This window comes from Furipterus horrens, unplaced genomic scaffold (genome assembly GCF_987537825.1).
Source record: "Furipterus horrens unplaced genomic scaffold, mFurHor1.1.pri manual_scaffold_9, whole genome shotgun sequence".
Taxonomy (NCBI): Eukaryota; Metazoa; Chordata; class Mammalia; order Chiroptera; family Furipteridae; genus Furipterus; species Furipterus horrens.
In genome coordinates this window covers 74,047,555-74,066,687 of record NW_028327179.1, presented here as the reverse complement: position 1 = coordinate 74,066,687, position 19,133 = coordinate 74,047,555, and positions in this window count along the sequence as shown.

The window sequence follows — 19,133 nt, the reverse complement described above, 5'->3', positions numbered from 1 at the left end:
ACATTCATTCACAACACAATACTAAGAAACTGTGCACAAAAGTCAGTCATACAACACAATGTTTACTGAAGGACCGATTAAGGTGGGCCTCCCAGATCATCTATTCTATAGTTCACTGTTAAGATCACGTGGATTGTATACATCAGGCTCCAAAGTGTAGTTATTACTGTTCTCCAGCTAACCAAACATCAGGAGAAAGGAAAGAGAATCAATGCATATGAATGCAAGGTGGTATTAACACCAAAGCCCAGAATCTATAAACAGAGGGGTTGTGGCTAGCACAGAAAAATTCCCAGGGGGGGTTGCTCTCCTAATATTAGTTTTAATAAGATAAACACCAAAGAAATTCTTTTTTACTTCAATCAATTTCTTTTCCTCTGAGGAGACACAGATCTTTACTAATACAATCTTTATCCACCAGCTGCTCTACTCATTTGCAAATTCTACCCTGTTGAAATACAATACCAGGAAGAAAAATATCAAGGAAACTTCTGCAATGATTTAATAGTCAGTGTTGTTTTGTAACCAGTATGAAATTTTACCCTCTGTAAATGTTAGAGGAAGATATAAAAATAAAGTTACAGGTCACCATTAGAAACTACTAGAAAGCTTGGTAATTGTCAGATTAAGCATGACAAGGCTAAGTAATGATACCAGAACAGAAAATAAGCTCTACTCTGAAAAATAGAAATGTGAGCTTCTGTCCTCTTAGCCCTAAAGTATTGATCTTTGTGACTTCTTCACTCTTTGATTTACAGAGACAAGAGGCACTGTGTCTGTAAGGTTTTGTCAGTGAGAATGATACTATAGTCTTACTCTATAGATTTTGGGGATAATTAAAACATGAGTAAGAGGTTATTTTCAATTAGCAAGGCTACATTTTTCTAGTTCTCACATTAATAAAAAGTAGTGCTTGGCAGAGAAAAAACCCTACTTACTCTAATAATAGGTTGAACTATAGACAATTATTAATGTTCAACCATTTTTTACCTACAAAAATGGAAATTTCCTGCAGTTCAACCTCACAGGTGAAAACAACTTTTCTATAAATCTTTTACTTAAAATGACAGACTTTTCTAGAGGTGAAAACAACTTTTCTATAAATCTTTTACTTAAAATGACAGACTTTTCTAAAATTTGATATGAAAACTTCCCTTCACTCTGAAAACTCCTAGACATGTTTTCAAATCCTTATGACTTCCCCAAAGTCTTTCTCCTATTTTCCCATTGGGTGGTGAACCTTCCACGTAGTCATATGGATAAAATTTGTGAATGGTGTGAATTTTAGGGACAGCTCTCTTTTCTAGCGTGTTACAAGAACTTTGTTATAAGTCGCCCAGGACTACCAAAACAAAGGCAAAACGGCATATGTCTTATATGCTTTGGATGAATGCAAAAGTTCAGCAGACTCTTATGTCAAACCTCATTTGCCAACTCCATATGAATCTGGAGGAGGAAAAGGATGAATTGCAGAGAAATAAAGTTTGAAATATGAAGTTTGTAATGTAATATCGTGTGCTTATTAAAACATACCCATATTTTCAGAATGAAAATACATCTGCCTGAGTGACTGAAGATGACACAGCATTGCTATAAAGCAGAGTCCAGAGATAATTATCTGTAATCTCTTTCCATATGTTGCCATTTAAGGGTAGTAGCATAATCAAAGTCTATCATGGTTAAGAAGGGTCTATGTGTCTTGATATATAGATTTTATATTATTATTCAGGTATGGCAAGGCCAACAGATCAGGGATCACCTGCCATTGAAAAGATAGTTTGTTATACTCACAAGTCCCAAGAAACTGAGAATTATCATGGAGGGGCCAAAGTGGGGAAGTACCAGGGCCAGTCAGGAGGCAGAGGGAGAGGGGGAAATATGAGGATGAACCTTTATTGTGGTTTCTCAGGAAGGAACAGGTAAGAGAGGGGTAGGCAGCCTTAATACTGGACAGTTTTAATAATTTTACTGGGCTCTGGGCATAGGGACTACCCTTAGTTGTCTGGTATGTGGTCCTGAGTAATTAGGACTGCTAGAGAGTGACTGGGAGTGTGAAAGCCCAATAAAGGAGACAGTTAGGGATGTGGGCTCTGGATTGGTAGGTTTGCAATTGAAAAGCATAGTGATGAGCAAGTTGTTTACTATCGCTAGAGTTGGCTAACTATGGAAAGGGCAGACCCTTCAGAGTCAGAAAGGGCCCCGATGTCAAAGCTTCAGAATACAGAAAATAAAGGACATTGTTAATACACTATATTGTCTAGTAGATTCCCTAGGTGTCAAGAGTCATGACTTCCTATCAAAGCTCTGCCAGTAATTACCTTTGTAATCTTGAAAGGTCACTTTTCTAGACTTTAATTCACCCACTGGTAAATTAAACAGTATTTGACATATTTAGCACTCTTTGAGTTATGATCACAAGACAAAAGGAGTTGCCTTATTATATTCAACAAGATACTCTTGTTCAGAACAAGAGTTAAGATTATAAATCCCTAGTAAATTTAGTCTGCTAGAAGAAATTTTGTTTTGAGTACACTGGTTTTTTTCAGCTGATCTCCAAAATAGAGAAGTTGTTACTACAACATGCAGTCTAAAATACTGCAACTTAAAATATATGTACCTGCTATGCCTCAAAGCTTCCTCTAGTCACACTGAACTGGACTGCTCAGGTTTGTAAACTCCCAGGTTCAGGCCTCCTTCAGCAGCACTATTTCATTTTTACTGCCTGCTGACATAAATAAACAGCATCTATATTTTATCTTCCTCTTGTTCAGATTTTACATAGCAGCAAAGATATGGAGAGCTCATAAAACTGCTAACCAATTAATTTATGCATACCTATCAATAACCAGCCTCAGCAATAAGGTGTCTTAAAAAAGTACAAATGTAGACTTGAGATTGCGAGGTGGAATTCAGAGTGCAGTTCTCATGAAATGATATATTTCTCAAAACTCTGGCTTGGTGTTTCTGCCATGTTAATGTGGGTTTGTAAATTTTTTATGAAAACATTATTAAATATTACAAAACTTGGGTCAAATGTAAAATGGTCACCTTCCTATAGACTTATAAATTACTATACAGATTATCATCTCCCCTTTACTTAGGACCTTCAGTCCCTAATTGTTAAAATACCTAGCTATGGATAATGTTTAAGGCATTAAAACCAGCCATTATGATAGAGACAACAAGTAAAGGTTGTTCTTGATCCCAGCTCATTAAAGCAGCCCTATATTCTTAATGCCACAAGGAGTGAACTAAAAGGAGAGCCTTTCAGCAGTAAAAAGAATTAAAATGGTCCCTCAGCCACTGCCAAGGTCTCAGTTCAAACAATTTCTTGGCCCTCCTCAGGGTTGACTCTAGCAAGCAAATTAGTATGACAGTGATACTTAAAAGGTTTGTTTGTTTGATTAGAGCATCATAGTGATGACGCTAGGGTCTCAAAGACCACTCCTTTTACCAGGTAGTTTTACCTAAGGAGCAACTGTTTTGCAGTCACAGACTGTGCAGTATATCCAGTCCTTCTGCAAACCTAAGGCTCTCAAACAGAGAATACTGGGAGTAAGCATGGGACTGAAGCAGCACAAGTCTATTTCCACTACTTTCAAAGTACCTTAAAGTTTACTCCTGTGATAAGAGCTTTAGATACAAATACTGCGGTTTCTAAGATGGGACTAGAGTATAGAAAAATCATTCTATGAATGTACCTTAAGTAAACCACCTAAACCTCCCTACCCAAAGCAATAGGGAAGCTCAGCAATCTGCATTATATGATATGATAGAAGCTAAATAACTTGTGAACACAATCCTTTGATGTCCATGCTAGTTTTAAAGTCCTCGAATGTTTTTTTAGTATATTTTATTGATTATGTTGTTACAGTAGTTACCATTTTTTCCCCTTTGCTTCCCCCTGCCCAGTACCCCCTTTTCCTCCAGCAATCCCATCCCCCTTAGTTCATGTCCATGGGTCATACATAAAGTTCTTTGGCTTCACCCTTTCCTATATTATTCTTAACATCCCCCTGTCTATTTTGTACCAACCGATTATGCTTCTTTGTCCCTGCACCACTTCCCCATTTCTCCCCCTCCCCCCTCCCAGCTGATAATCCTCTGAATGGTCCCCATACCTATGATTCTGTTCCTGTTCTGGTTTGCTTAGTTGGATTTTGTTTTTATTTTTTAAATTCAGTTGTTGATAGTTGTGAGTCTGTTGTCATTTTAGGGTTCATAGTTTTGATCTTCTTTTTCTTAAGTAAGTCCCTTTGACATTTCATATAATAATGGCTTGGTGATGATGAACTCCTTTAGCTTCACCTTGTTTGGGAAGCACTTCATCTGCCCTTCCATTCTAAATGAAAGCTTTGCTGGATAGAGTAATCCTGGTTGCAGGTTGCCTTTTATCACATTGAATACTGCTTGCCAGTCCCTTCCTGCCTGCAAAGTGTCCTCTGAGAAATCAGCTGATTGTTTTATAGACACCCCCTGTAGGCAACTCTCTGCCTCTCTCTTGCTGCCCCTAGGACTCTCTTGATCTTTCACCTTTGGCATCTCAGTCATGACGCGTCCTCGTGTAGTCTCCTCTGGGTCAAGCTCGCCTGGGACCCCCATGCTTCCTGGACCTGTATGTCCATCTCCTTCACAAAATTTGGGAAGTTTTCATCATTTTTTTTCAATATTTGCTTCCTCATTCTGCACTGGTTGACTGTTTTTTTCTCCCTTATGTTCCAAATCATTGATTTGAACCCCGGTTTCCTTCCCTTCACCATTGGTTTTGCGTGGATTTTCCTTCATTTCACTTAGCATAGCCTTCACTTCTTCTCTTAGGTGTTTGCTGTACTCAAGCATATCTGTCAAGCCTGTGAGCATCTTTATCACCAGTGTTTTTGAATTCTGCATCTGTTAGGTTATCTATCTCCTCATCTGTGAGGTTGGCTATCTCCTCATTGTTTAGTTCTCCCACTGGAACCTTGATGTGTTTCCCCTTCTGGACCATACTTCTCTGTCTCCTCATTCTGACAGGCTTCTGTGTTTGTTTGCTTCTGCATCCCAAGTAGAGCTGTTGTTCCTGTTAGATTGTAAGGAGTGGAGCCTTAGGGATTCGTCAGTACAGAGTGACCTGTTTCACTACATTGTGGCACTGCATGTGGGGGAGGGGTCCAAGAGGAAACAGTGTCGCCAGCCCAGCACTCGCCCCTTTTCCAGGCACCTCTCCCACTTTCACACTGGACTGGCACCCCTCTAGCTACTGTTCTGGCCGTCGTTCCCAGAGTGGGTGGATCTGTGGATATTCTAGGACTGTGCAGGCCCTTTAAACAAGTGGACTCTGCTGAGACTTGCAGTTTCTGCCTCCACCTCAATCCCCACTGGTTTTCACAGTCAGAAGCAATGAGGCTTGATTTTCCCCGGTGCTGGGACCATGAGCTTCAAGGTCCCGTGAGGAGCTGGGAATGCTCCCCAGGTGTCCCTTCTGACTTTTCAAAACATGTGACTGCACTTTCGGCCAGCCCACCACTGTTGCCGCTGCTGCCACCACCACATTGCATCTCTCTGCCCTGGCTCCACCCCTTCTACCTGTCTGGATGAGTATTTCTTCTTTATATCTTTGTTCACTGGACTTCCATGTAGTTTGAATTTCTGGAACTTCTGGTTGTTTCTAACTCTGAGGTAGTTGTATTTCTTCTTAGTTGTGGAGAGAGACGCAGCATGTCTGTCTACACCTCCATCTTGGCTGGAAGTCCCAAAGTCCTTGAATGTTAATGTGATGTGTAAACTATGAAAAGTCGGAGGACAAACTACAGTCCTCTGTACGTAACTGGAGTGACAGTTTACTCAGTTTTATGTCTTCGTGCTTGTTCCTATTTATGATCTATGTCAGACTTTGCTGTTCTCAGTTATTTCCATGAGTTGTTAGAAGAGAAAAAATGGAAGAAACTAATTTAAATTGGAAACTTTTGCAAGAGTCCATAGTAAAGAATTAATATTGTCTTTTTAGATGCATTTATTAAAGTTTTTTCATTGCCTACCACACAGAAAATTCCAAAGGCCTATATTTTAACTCTGAAGCACTCAATACCATATATCACAAATATCTTACCAAATATGCTTAGGATTGAAATTGTTTTTACTTATTGATTATACTTTGAAATCATCAGTTAAAGCTTCCTGTTAAAGGATAAAACACTTTTAAATACATGAATCTCAATAATCTTCCTTAGGCAAATATTATCAGCTCTGTTCCAAAAAACAAGTTATCTGATGGCCATAAAACAACGTGGTTTGATAGATGGAGCCAAGGCTACAATATAGGTAAAATGATTCATAGACTGTGGTGCTAAGTTTTACCTAGTCAGTATTTTTATAGGTTCTTAGATTAAAGGTCGTATATCTTCCCTTAGATATGTCAACTTTAGCATAATTTTACCAGATGGATGAGAGATCATTAACTGGGCTATTAATAATCAAACTCTGTATCTCATCCAATGAACTCAGTTTATGACATGTAGTGTCATCGTGGACTAAGATAAGTACCTACAAAGTAAAAAAGTAAACGTTTTAATGAGAATTATTTGAATAATATACTGACTGACCAAGGTCAAATAAGAAATCTGAAAAGATTATAACAAATGCTAATAAAAATAAATGTGATATTGACAGAGTCATCATGTAAATTATTAATTTGTCATGAAAATATGCAAAATGGTGACATACTTTTGCTTTTTAATTAAAAAGCTTTTTAATGTAAACTTAGCATACAATATATCCTAAGCTTTTAAGTGCACAATACCATATTGTTAACAATAAGTACAATGTCTACAAAAGCTGTCAAGACATTTTAGTTCTTACATAGCTGCAACTTCATCTGTTGAATAGTAACTCCTCATTTTCCCCCAGCCCCCATGACCCTGGCAACCACCATTCTACTTTCTGCCTCTATGAGTTTGACTAATTTAGATACCAAATCTAAGTGGAACCATGAAGTATTTATCCTGTGACTGGCTTATTTCAGTTAGCATGATGTCCCCAAAGTGAGATATTTTCACTCTCATTGCAACATTATTCATATTAGCCAAGAAGTGGAAGCAACCTGAACATCCATCAACAGACAAATGGAAAAAGAAACTATGGTATATACATACAATGGAATATTATTCAGCATTAAAATAGACATAAGTTTATTTTTAACTTCCATTTTTTATTATAAAAATCTTCAAACCAAACAGCATGAAGAATACCCATATCCAACACTCTGATTCAACAATCGTCAACCCAGCACCAATTCTGATCTTTCCCTTTCTGTACTGGAAGCAAACCACTGCTGTTGTATGACTTCATCCACTAATATGTCATATGTATGGCTAAAAGGTAAGAACTATTTTATGTAGATAACCATAATGTCATTATATAACATCTAAAAAATGAGGTAACAAGCCCTCCATATCATCAACTATATTGGAAATTTCTTATTTTCAATTATTTATAAATATTAACAAATGTTTTGTAGTTGTTTCTTTGAATCAGAATTCAATTAAGATCCAGCTTGTAATTGATTGCTTTATCTCTTCAGTCTTCATTAAATTATCATTCCTCCTCTATCTTTCTTCTCCCTTTCAACTTAATTGTTAAAAAAACTACATCATTTGTCCTGTTGTCTGAACAATTGTACCCACTGGTGCCATATAATATGTTCTTCTGAATTCTATAGATCTTAAACTGGTAGCTGAATCTAAAAGTTTGAGCAGTATCAGGGTCATTGTTTTTTAGAATATTTCATAGATGAAGTAGTATTCTTCCATAAGAGGCACAAAATGTCCCGTAGTATCTATTTTTGTGATGTTGTAGTCATTGATTATTATTGCCTGGAACCAATAATTGATTATTATTGCCTGGAACCAATAATCTGTTATATGTTTTATAATTGTGATTATTCTATTTGTTTTTCAGTTACTAGCTGGAATTCCTTTATATAAAGAATATTTCCTCTATCAATACCGGGATAAAAGATAAAGAATTTATTTCTCTTTTTAGTCACCATTATATTTACCAGTTTACCGTAACAATGATAAGTTAAGAATCTTTTATCTGTTTTTTTTTTTTAAGTATTACACCATTTTAAAGAATTTTATACTGGTGAACACTTGTAAAACATGGGGACTTTAAAAAAAAAATGAACTGTGTAAATTTGTCCCTTTGTGCTTTGTAAACCTTAGTCCCCCTAAGTAAATGTGTCCCAAATTAATAAAAGATAACCAAAGAGAGATGGGTCAGGTGTTAGAGGTAGAACTTATCACTATTAAAGGTTAAGTCTAAGAGGCTGAACATGTAATAAAACTGAAAGCATTCTCCTGGTGGTTTAGATGTTGAAAAGACAAGAAACTACCTAGCTACTCATGATAGGAGGTCTGAAAAATTTTTGCCTGTTTACCCTGAAGATAAAAAAGGAAGAGACGCCATGGCCAAAGCAAGGAAGAGTCTGAGTGGCCTGTGCTGGTTCCATGGGGTCTCTTCCTACTTCCTAATGTGCTCCTGGTATCTTGAAAAGAGATTACTGCTCAGCTCTCTTCTGCTTGGCATATAACCAGGCTCATGATTGCACGTGGTTCTAGTGGATCAGAGAAGAAAGCATTTTTCCATCTGTATCTGAGGGGATGAAACTAAAATAGAACCTGACCATGCTGCTGACTTGCTGAGCTTCTTCAACACTCCAACAATGCCCATGGAATAAACCCCACCTCTATAGCTTGCTAGCCAAGGCCACTAATCTGGCTAAATCTAACTATCTTAACTAGTATCCACTATATTTCTTTCACAGCCTCCCCACTACTAGAATGGCGATAGTCTAGAGGAAAAACAATAAAATCATACTTGAACTCATCTTTCCATGTCTTGCTCATGCTGCTCCATTTCCCTATTTATCAAATTCCTTCCTACCAAACAGTAATTGTTCCTCCACCCTCGAGCCACAATTACTACCTACTACCCCATGCCCTCCAAAGACATCTAAATCTTAACCTCTAGAACCAATGACTGTGTTGCCTTACATTGCAAAAAGGAATTAAGGTCACAGATGAAATTAAGTTTGCTAATCAGCAGATTTTGAAATAGAGAAATTGCCCTGGATTATCTGCATAGGCTCTGTATAACCACAAAAATCCTTAAAAGTGGAAAAGAGAAGCGGAAGGGTAGGTCAGATGTGAGAAGGACTGGACTCATCATTGCTGGTTTTATAGATGAATAAAGGAGACTATGAGCCAAAGAATGTAGGTGGCCTCTGGAAGATGAAAATTTGTCAAGGAAACATATTTTCCCTTAGAGCATCCAGAAGGGAACACACACCTGCTGGCACCTTGATTTTAAAAGCTCATGAAAGCTATGTTGGACTTCTAACCTGAAGAACTATAAGATAACACATTGTGTTGTTTCAAGCCACTAAATTTGTGGTAATTTCTTCCAGCCACCATAGGAAACTACCACATCATCACATTTGCTCACATGGTAGTTTATGCCTCTATTACAGCTGTGTAGTTGGAGGCAGTAAGTGTAGTGCATCAGAGTAAGATCATACCTGGATTCAAATTTTTGCTCTATTCTTCTAAGCTGTATCATCTTGGGCAATTCAAGAACCTCTCCGAACCTCACTTCATGTCATATCATCTATGCACAGCCTTCTATTGTACATAGCTTGTCCTTTGAGGTATTTATCACAATTATAATTAAATTATGAACTGAGTGGGTAACGAAATATATATTTCTCCCCTGAGATAATGGTCTCCCCAAGGGAAGGAGCCCTAACTATCTTGTTAATTATTTGTATGCCTAGCACAAAGCCCAGTGCTAAGCAAAAACAAATACATATTTAAAAATATTTGCCAATTAAATAGGTTTGACTAAATGTATCACCTTGGGTGTGATGTAGACTATACTGCCCAATTTAATATCAATACATTCAAACAGTAAAAATGAATTCACTTCACCAGATAATCCAGGGATTTTGAGAACCCACTACTAAATAGATCTAATAATCTCTTTTTAATCTTCATTTTCTGTGTTATTTTATTTTACAGCAAAGGGGAAATTTCTCTGTTAGGTATACCAAGTACTGATGGAAGTTTCCACAGCTACAGGTAGGGTCCTCCAGGGTATCTCTACAGTGGTAGGCTCCCCATGAGTAGAGGGTCATATTTAGAGGTCAGAAAAACAAATTTAATGTGGTAAACTTTAGGGAATAGGTTCAGACCAATTAACCAAAAGGCCATTCATTAATTAACAAGAACTATTCCAATAACAACAAAAAGTTTTCACACAAGATCATACTGACTTTACCCAGCAAGAAATTTTACAAGTAAAAATGTTTTTAAGTTTAAAAAGAGTGGAGAAAAGTGTACTACATACCTAACAACTTATAAATTCAAAACATTTATAGAAGAAAGAAATAATCATAAAAGAATAATTCTGACATCTTATTTGTAAATTTTAACCACTTTTTTTTTCAATCAACAAATACACTTCAGGCATTCTCTAGAAAGCTCTATCACAAATGGACCCTTGCAGAAATCTTGATATAAACCCTGGTGAGACCATTAGTACTTGAAAAGAAGTCTATAGGTCATAGGAGTGATTCATTGTTCTAGATTTTTAAATTTATAGCCATAAACTGAGCCTTCCTTCAAGAAGCCACATATTTGCACCAGGAAACTTTGAGTCCCCATAGGAACACTTTGCTTTCACTGTGTTGGACCATCAGCTATTGTGAAGGGTATCTATAAGGAACAGTTAAGTGAAGAATGAGTCAGCATCCTTTCTAAAAGAAAATTGGAGATGCTGTTGCTTATACTGTTCACAATCCCTATGCAATAACAAAGGCCTGAATTGTCATTCATATTTACATGAAATAAGAGTCTTCCTCAGGCCCAAATAAATGCAAGCAGTATCTATATTTAGGAGGCCCTGTACATCAGATGCAGCTGTCAGAATACCATTTTCTGCACCTGGGATCATTTGATTTTAGAGTTAAACCATCCAATCAGGTGCCAGTTAAGCACAGAGAAACCAGAATTTGGGGTCTATTAAAGTTATAAGCCTCATTAATCAAACAGATCTGTTCTGGCTATGTAATTAAAAGCTCATTCTTCATCACAGCTGTAGCATAAAATTTCACAAATTTCAGATTAATTTATGAAGATCAAACTAGATAACCCAGGCATACCCTTCTAAAAATTTTCCTGTTGAACCCTGAGTTATCTTTTAGCTTGTCTATTTCATAAGTCAATGTTCACAAGAAATCAGCTCAATCTGACCTCTGGTATCCCTGAGGAGGGTGGAAACTAGTTACAGGCTCACTGTGAAATGTTTCCTTCCTTGTTTCTGATAAACTACTCAGATAATTCAGCAAATAGAAAAACAAATCTCTTTCAAAAGTGTTGTGCTTTCTTATATTTGACAATGCAAATTACATAATTCTATATATTTCTGTTGGGGGGGCAGTTTAGCTTCTACAATATTATGTCAAAAATGAGTACATAATCTTTAACTTTTTATATTAAATCTCATATACCATATAATTTTTTTCCTTTAGAAATGCATTTTTATTTTAAGCAAACAAACTTTTTGAAAAAATATATTACAAATAGCTAAAAGTTACGTATTTATCTAGAAAAATCATAATTAGCTTCCTTTTTCCTTCATGAAAGCTCTTGTATCTGTAATCATCATCACTAACAAAAATAATTTCTGACACCAATATTCTTTCTCTCCTACCTCTACCTTTTTTCACCCTCTTTCATTTTCTTATCACAAACTACCATTTAAACCCATCATAGTCAAAAGTCATGAAATTTATTTCCTACTGCTGAATAGAATCCTCCCCTACCAACTCCTGCAAGGTTAAAGCTTCCTGAGTTAACTGTATTACACCATTCCACAAACCTAAGGGCCTCAATCAGCTCCTTTTTTTTTCACTCTGAAGTTCCAGAATTCCTAGATGGTGATGAGTTGAGGAAACAGAAATCCTAATCCATGAGGCCTGAATAGCTTCTCATGGGCTGAAGACATAATTATTGTATTAAAAGGAGGAATGAGGAGTGAAGGCTCTCAGTATTCTACAAGGAGATAAATAGTGGGAATAGGTCCTGTATTTTATGATTAGGCAGAGATTAAACAAAAATAGTCAGGTTACTAGAAAGAACAAAAAAGAGACCAAGATCCATTCCAAACAATAACCTTTCTCTTTTACTTAGGTAGCTCAAGCATGCTAGAATTCTATAATATTAAGGGACATTAGAAATATCTTTATTCAAAACCATTTAAGATTACAGTGACAAAGCAAATCTCCTTTTTTTATTCTTCCCTAAATCTCTTTATTTTCTTCCAAATTTACATACTTATTTTTCTTACAATTTTTTGAGGTCAGATTTACCAGTCTTCTCCTTAATAGTTTCTAGAGATTTAGTGATAATAGGAAAGTTTGTTTTTCATTTCCAGTTTATAGAGAAATTAACTTTTTTTCTAATACATGTTTAGTTTCTTTTTCACTTTCATTTTTTAAAAATTCAGATTTCTTATCACAGTAATTTGTTCTTGAATATAGTTTGAATAAAAGCCCAACTTTATTTTTTTCCAATATTTCCCCAGTTAACATACCACAATTTGTTGAAAAGTTTATCTTTTCCCTAGTGATTGAAGATGCATAAATTATCTTACCTACTTGCTTCTATTTGAGGATTTTCTGTTGTGCTCTCTTGGACTGTCAGTGAGTCTATTCATGTGCCAGTCCACACTTTTAATGTTGGAGCCACACAGTATATTTTAATATCTATGTGGATGAAAAGGGAACCTGCATACTAAACCTGACAAGCTCAGGGGAGGGCTACGTGATGGCCTTGCAAACTCAGAGACCTAAAGTCACCATGTAGGATGGTCTGCAATTAAAACTTTCTAACTGAAAGCAGGTCAGGGCAGTCAGTCAGTCATGTCCTAGGTTAGAATGTTCCCTGACAAAAGTCAACCTTTACATTAACTGAGGCTGTCTATTGCCTTTTTGCATCTACAGTAACATACCTTTAGAATGTCAAATTTCCTTTCTCAGGACCCCCTCAAAGCACAAGCATCCACCAGAGTGGAGACCATAAATCTCCTCATTGTTATTGTTATCACGTTAGTTGTTGACTGTTAACTATCCTGCACCCACTTATGTAAAAGAAGTATGTGTCTATCATTTATTTTTTACGCAATCCCAGAGGTCCCCTCCCCCACGCCCCACTTGCTTTATCCTGTCTCCCTAATCTATCACCAATGGATTTCATGTAACCCACTATATCTTCTCTTTTGAGGGTTTTGCTTCTGTTGAGGTTTTGCTTCCTGGTAATTGTCATCAGTTTGGCCCAAATAAACTCATAAAAATTCTTACAGGTTTGGATGTTTCTTACATTGACATCTATTAGTGCTAGTCTCTTCACTTTCCACTGCCCTTTTTTCCCTCCATAACTATTCAAGCTTCATTAATTTTTTCTATTTATCTAACTCTGTTTTTTTTTATTGGCATTTTTATTGGGGTCTTATGTTATCTTGAATAGAATTAACATTTTTATTATGTTTATCCGTTTTTTCTAAGAACATGAAAATCATTTCCATTTGTTTAACTATAATGTTGCATATTTCATAAGTTTTTAAGAGTCTTCTTATACTTTTATACATCATAACTTTTCTATATATTCAGAGCATTTAACATTTACATCCTAATATTCCACCTTTGTTAATATATGCAACAACACTTACTAGAAGTCCTTTGGCTAAAACTATCTGTTGATTAGATGAAGGCTATTCTCTAGCATAGTGATTTCAACATTTTTCATTTCATGGCACACATACATTAATTACTAAAATTCTGTGGTATATCAAAAAATACATATTTTTGCCAATCTGACAAAAGCATAGGTATAATCTTGATTTATTCATGACAGATGGCTGTTGTTGTGTTGGCTTTTGTCATTTTTTTTATTTGACAACCTAAGGAAAAAGAGGTCACTATCCCTGACTAAATAGGTATTGCATGTTTTAAAAATTCTTGCAGTACACCATTTGAAAATCACTCCTCTAGCAGATTCTTCAGGAAGAATTTGTGAGTGAAATATTCCCTACATTCTTAATGGTTAAAAATGGGTTTTCTATAACTAAAGGATATCATATGAAACACTTGGCTCACATTTTCTTTCTTGAGCTTCTTGAAAATCTTACTCTGCTTTATCTAATCTTGTAAGCTATTGTTTACAATTTCTAGTCTTGAGTTTTTAAATTTCTGGTTTGTGGTTGTCTTTTATATATTCAATTACTTGTTAAATTATATTAAATTCATGTTTTTGGTGTTACAGTTTTCCTTTAGGCTCCTTATTAGGGCAAGACAGTTATCCTTATCTTACACAACTCTTCTATTCTCTTTTTGTTTATTTTTTAAACAAGAAAATAGTGCTCACCACCTTATTAGAGCAGGATCAGAGATGTTTCAGTACCAACATAAAAGTTGCACAATTTCCCATTACTACTGCATGGCAGCACTTCACCTCTCTTACAATCTGATTTTCTCTCCCTGGGATTCAGCAATCTCTTTGCTATTAAATGAACCCTCTGGAGGGTTGTCCATTACCTATTTTCAATTATTCTTTCTAATGCTGTCTTTAGTATCAGAAATGATGAGAAATTGAACATCTTTTCCTTGGAGAATATAACTTGGCCCTATCTTACTGGTGAGCTATAGATATCCAAAATCAATAACCTCAGTTTCTTCCCACATTCCCTAAGTTTGAAAGAAAAATTAGAATGCTGTAAATAAATGTGGTACCAGATGCACTCCAGCAAATGATAGCTCTTGGAATAGCATCCGTAATGCCAATATGTATCCACTTGGAATTCAGAAATGAAAATGTCCCAGTGCTTTGCTTCATTACTGAAGGGAATCAGCCTTATACCAGAGCAATTGCCTGTTCCCACCAGCTGACAATGAAATGAATACTCTGTAGGAGCTGAGATGATTGTGGCATTAAACTTAGCAGTCTCTCCATGATCCTGCAAGACTGCTGCTGAATCTAAACTAAGTCAATTCTGAGGAGAGTCTGTACAGGAATTGTTCATCATTTAAAATACGGAGGAAAAAAATAAGTGAAATCAAATGAGTTAGGGAAATATTACCAACTAAGAGACAGTTCAGGGATCTGTTTTTGATCAAGGTGAGAAAATAGGACTGAAAGAGCCAAACAGCCTGCGGGGAGTTGACATCATCCATGAAAGCCTGAGAGATTGTTTTATTATTGTCACCAGTTGCAATGATGATGATGATGATGATGATGATGATGATGATGATGATGATACTAATCTGGTATTGACTGAACACAAAACAATACAATAGCAATAGCATTGGCTATAAAAAACAAAAGCATAATATGAATCCTTGGCTGGTAAGCCTGACATCTAAGTCATCCAGACTATGACCCAGAGCAGGGGCACTAAGGGAATTAAGAGTAGGAACCTGAGATAAAGTGAGCATCTATACAACCTTGACATTGATCATAGGTGTTAGTCCTCTTAGTTAATTTCTTTCTTTGAAGGATAATGAATGAAAAATTAGTCCTAGGGGTATTAGGAATGGAAGGATGGATGTGGGGAGAAGAATATTAATATCTCTGGGTAAAACTTTCTGAGTATGATATCTCATTTAAGATTCACAACAATGCAATCAATTAGATACTATGATTCCCATTCTGCATGGGAAGTACTTGAGGTTTGGAGAAGTTAAAATTGCCCAAGTTCTAGGTAGTGAAGAGAACAGCAGAACACTGATTGGAAGCCCAGTCAAGCAGATCCACACTATTCTGCACCAAGGACATTGAAACGCAGCTGGATAAGGAGATGAAAGGGAAGAGGCTGGAGGGTGTGATCTCTTCCCCCAACGAACTTCCTCATCAACAGGGTGTAGCAAAAAACTGTATCCACACTTTAATAGCTGATAACTTGCTGAATTTTTGCTTGTTTGTTTTAGATTTAACTGTTGGGAAATAATGGCTGAAGCCAGATTAAGTTTTGAACAAAGAGTTTATTTTGAAATGCTACTAGAAGTATGAAAACACAGTAGAAGTGCAAAGACAGAATTGGTGGTGTGGTGCAGCTTATCCACGAGAGGATTAATTGGCCCTTTCTTTCTTGAAGGTACTATAACTGGTGCCATTTCCTTGAACTTACTGTGGGAATCAGCCATGCCATGTATTCAGGAAGATTTTCATGATGAGGACTTTTATTTCCAACAAGATGAAGTGCCTCCACATTACCATCGTGATGTCAGGGCCTATCTTAATGAGAACCTGCCAAACAGATGGATAGTGCGTAGAGGTCCTGTAGATTATCTTGAGCATTCACCAGACCTCACACCACTAGACTTTTTCCTTTGCGGATTTCTCAAGAATAATATTTATGCTAAAAAACCTGAAACCATTGATGAATTACGAGTAGCCATTGAAAGAGAATGTGCCCAAATACCAAATACCAAATGAAATTATTGTTGATGTTTGTGATTTGATTGTTTCACATTGCCCACAATGTCTAGACCAGAATGGTCATCAGTTTGAAAACAGGTGCTAACTATAAAAAAGTACATTTATGTAGTTTATTGTGATCATTGAAAGGGAATGATATGTTAATAGAGGCTTTATAATCATTTAAACTGTGGATACATTTTTTTGTGACACCCTGTACGTAACCCTGCTGCAAGTCTTGAAGAACTTGGACAGCCTCTAAAGACTGGGCATCACATGTGAATAGGTGACGTGAAGAACTTGGTTATAGTTTCTGCTCCTATTTGCAAATAGGCCTGGAGAGATGTAAGACTCTGATTCAATGCACATAAAAGTTCTACTAGTTAAGACCAAGTGTGAGTCTAGTAACTAACCTTTTTTGCTAAAATAAAAAACTATTTGCAAAGTATAAAAACATTTCAGTGGTGGTAGTGCACCTTATGTTTGTGATATTCAGCCTCAATGAATGTTGATATAAATGATGCCAAACTCCATTTTCCAATAACTTAATTATAAGAAAATTATGTCTGCTCTGGCTGGGTTACTCAATTGATTAGAGCACTGTCCCATACACAAAAAAAGTTTGTGGGTTCGATCCCTAGTCAGGGTGCTTATGGGAGGCAACAAATCAATGTTTTTCAATGTTCCTCTGTCTGTCTCTCTCTCTCCCTTCCTCTCTTTCTAAAATCAGTAAAATAGACCACCTCCTTGGGTGAGAATTTTTTTAAAAATTATGTCTGAAATGGCACTCTCCTGTAAGTCATTTATATTTACTTTTTTTTACTACTGTCCAGAGTGTATTTTTGAAGAGTCTCTTACAATTAGTTTTTATAAAAGTACAACAATATTGACATTTAAATATAGAACCATTAGTCTACATTTTAAATAAATGTGTGAATTTTTGTATGCTTGATTCATCAATTACTGAGAGATAAGATTATATATCCCACTATGTTTTGGATTCATCTTCTTCATGTCTATCAAATTTTGCTTGATAAATTTTGAAGTTTTGTTTTTTGATATATCTAAGTTCAAAATATGGTGAATTGATACTTTAAAAATTATATTGTGATCTTGTTTATCTTTAATGATGCTCTTTTGCCTTAACATTTTTCTTTGTTTGACGCTAATGTTAGTATATACTGATTTTCATTTTTTTAGGAATATCTTTTACATCCTTTGATTTTTTTTTTTAATTTTTTTTATTTTGGTTTTTCAATTACAGTTGTCCCCTTTTCCCCCTATTTCTCTCCCCCACCAAACCCACCCCCTCTCCCACAATCATATCCCTCCCCGTTGTCCATGTCCATGAGTCTTTCATACAGGCTCTTTAATTAAACCCTTCCCTTACTTATCCCCCTTTGATTTTAAATTTTTTCCTTGTATGATAATAATCAAAGTATACCAGCTTTTGTTTGGTGAAAAACACTTTTTTCTACTCTTCAGTTTTCAGAATTTCTGAATCATTACATTTTAGATGTGCTTTTTATCAATAAGAAATAGCTGAGTTATATGTGTGTGCTTTAAATCCAGTTTGAGAAAATAAAAACTAATTGGTCCAATCTGTCAATTTTTCAATGGGAGCATTTACTCTGTTGATTATCCATAATAATTATTGGCATTTTACATTTATTTCTGTGACAGTGTTTTTGCTTTCAATATTGCTTTTTGCTCCCTTGTTGCTTTTTAAAAATTAATCTTGTATTTTTATTGCACATTTCTTCTCATTATACATTTAGAGAATTATATACCACATTCCCAGTCTTCCAGTAGTTACCTTGTTATCTTTAATTCCTATCACAAGCACATAGCTCTTTAAAGTATGAACTCAATAAATATCCTTACCAACTTCCCAAAGAATGCAAATTTCTTAGCAACTCCAAACACATCTAACCTATTTGACATTGTTGAGCACTTTAGTTCTTTGTGGTTTTCCCTTTGCACCACAGCATAGTACTGTTCTTGTTGTTTTCTAGTCAATGTTTGCTTAGCAAATTTTTTACTCCTTATTTCTTTGTTCACATCAGATCATTCCTCTGAGATTTCTCTCCTTCTGTCTGAAGAATACCTTTAAAATTCCTTTAAGGATTGCTTGAGACCATTCTCTAACACAATTATATTTCTCTTACATAATTTTCTCCTGTACAATCATCAACATGAGAAAATTAACATGGATATAAGACTGCTATCTAATCTGTATATCTTATTTAAACTTCACCAAGAGCCTTTAGTCACCTTTTAACTAGAATAATTCCTGACTGATTTATTGTTTTTCATGAGCTTACCATTTTTGAATAGGACAAGACAGTTATCTTACACAATGTCCCTAAATTTGAATTGGTCTGATGGTTTCTCATGGTTACATTCAGGTATCACCTTTGGCAGCAATGACACAGAATTAATACTGTTCTTGGTGCATCCTACCAGCAGACACATGGTTTTGCTTTGTCCCATTGTTGCATATGTGAACCTTGATTATTTGATTAAGGTGGTGTCTGCCAAGTTTCTCCACCGTGAGTTTATAAATTTACCTTAGCAAGTACTTGTTTGTCAGTAAATTCTTATCTCTTATGATTAAGTAATTTA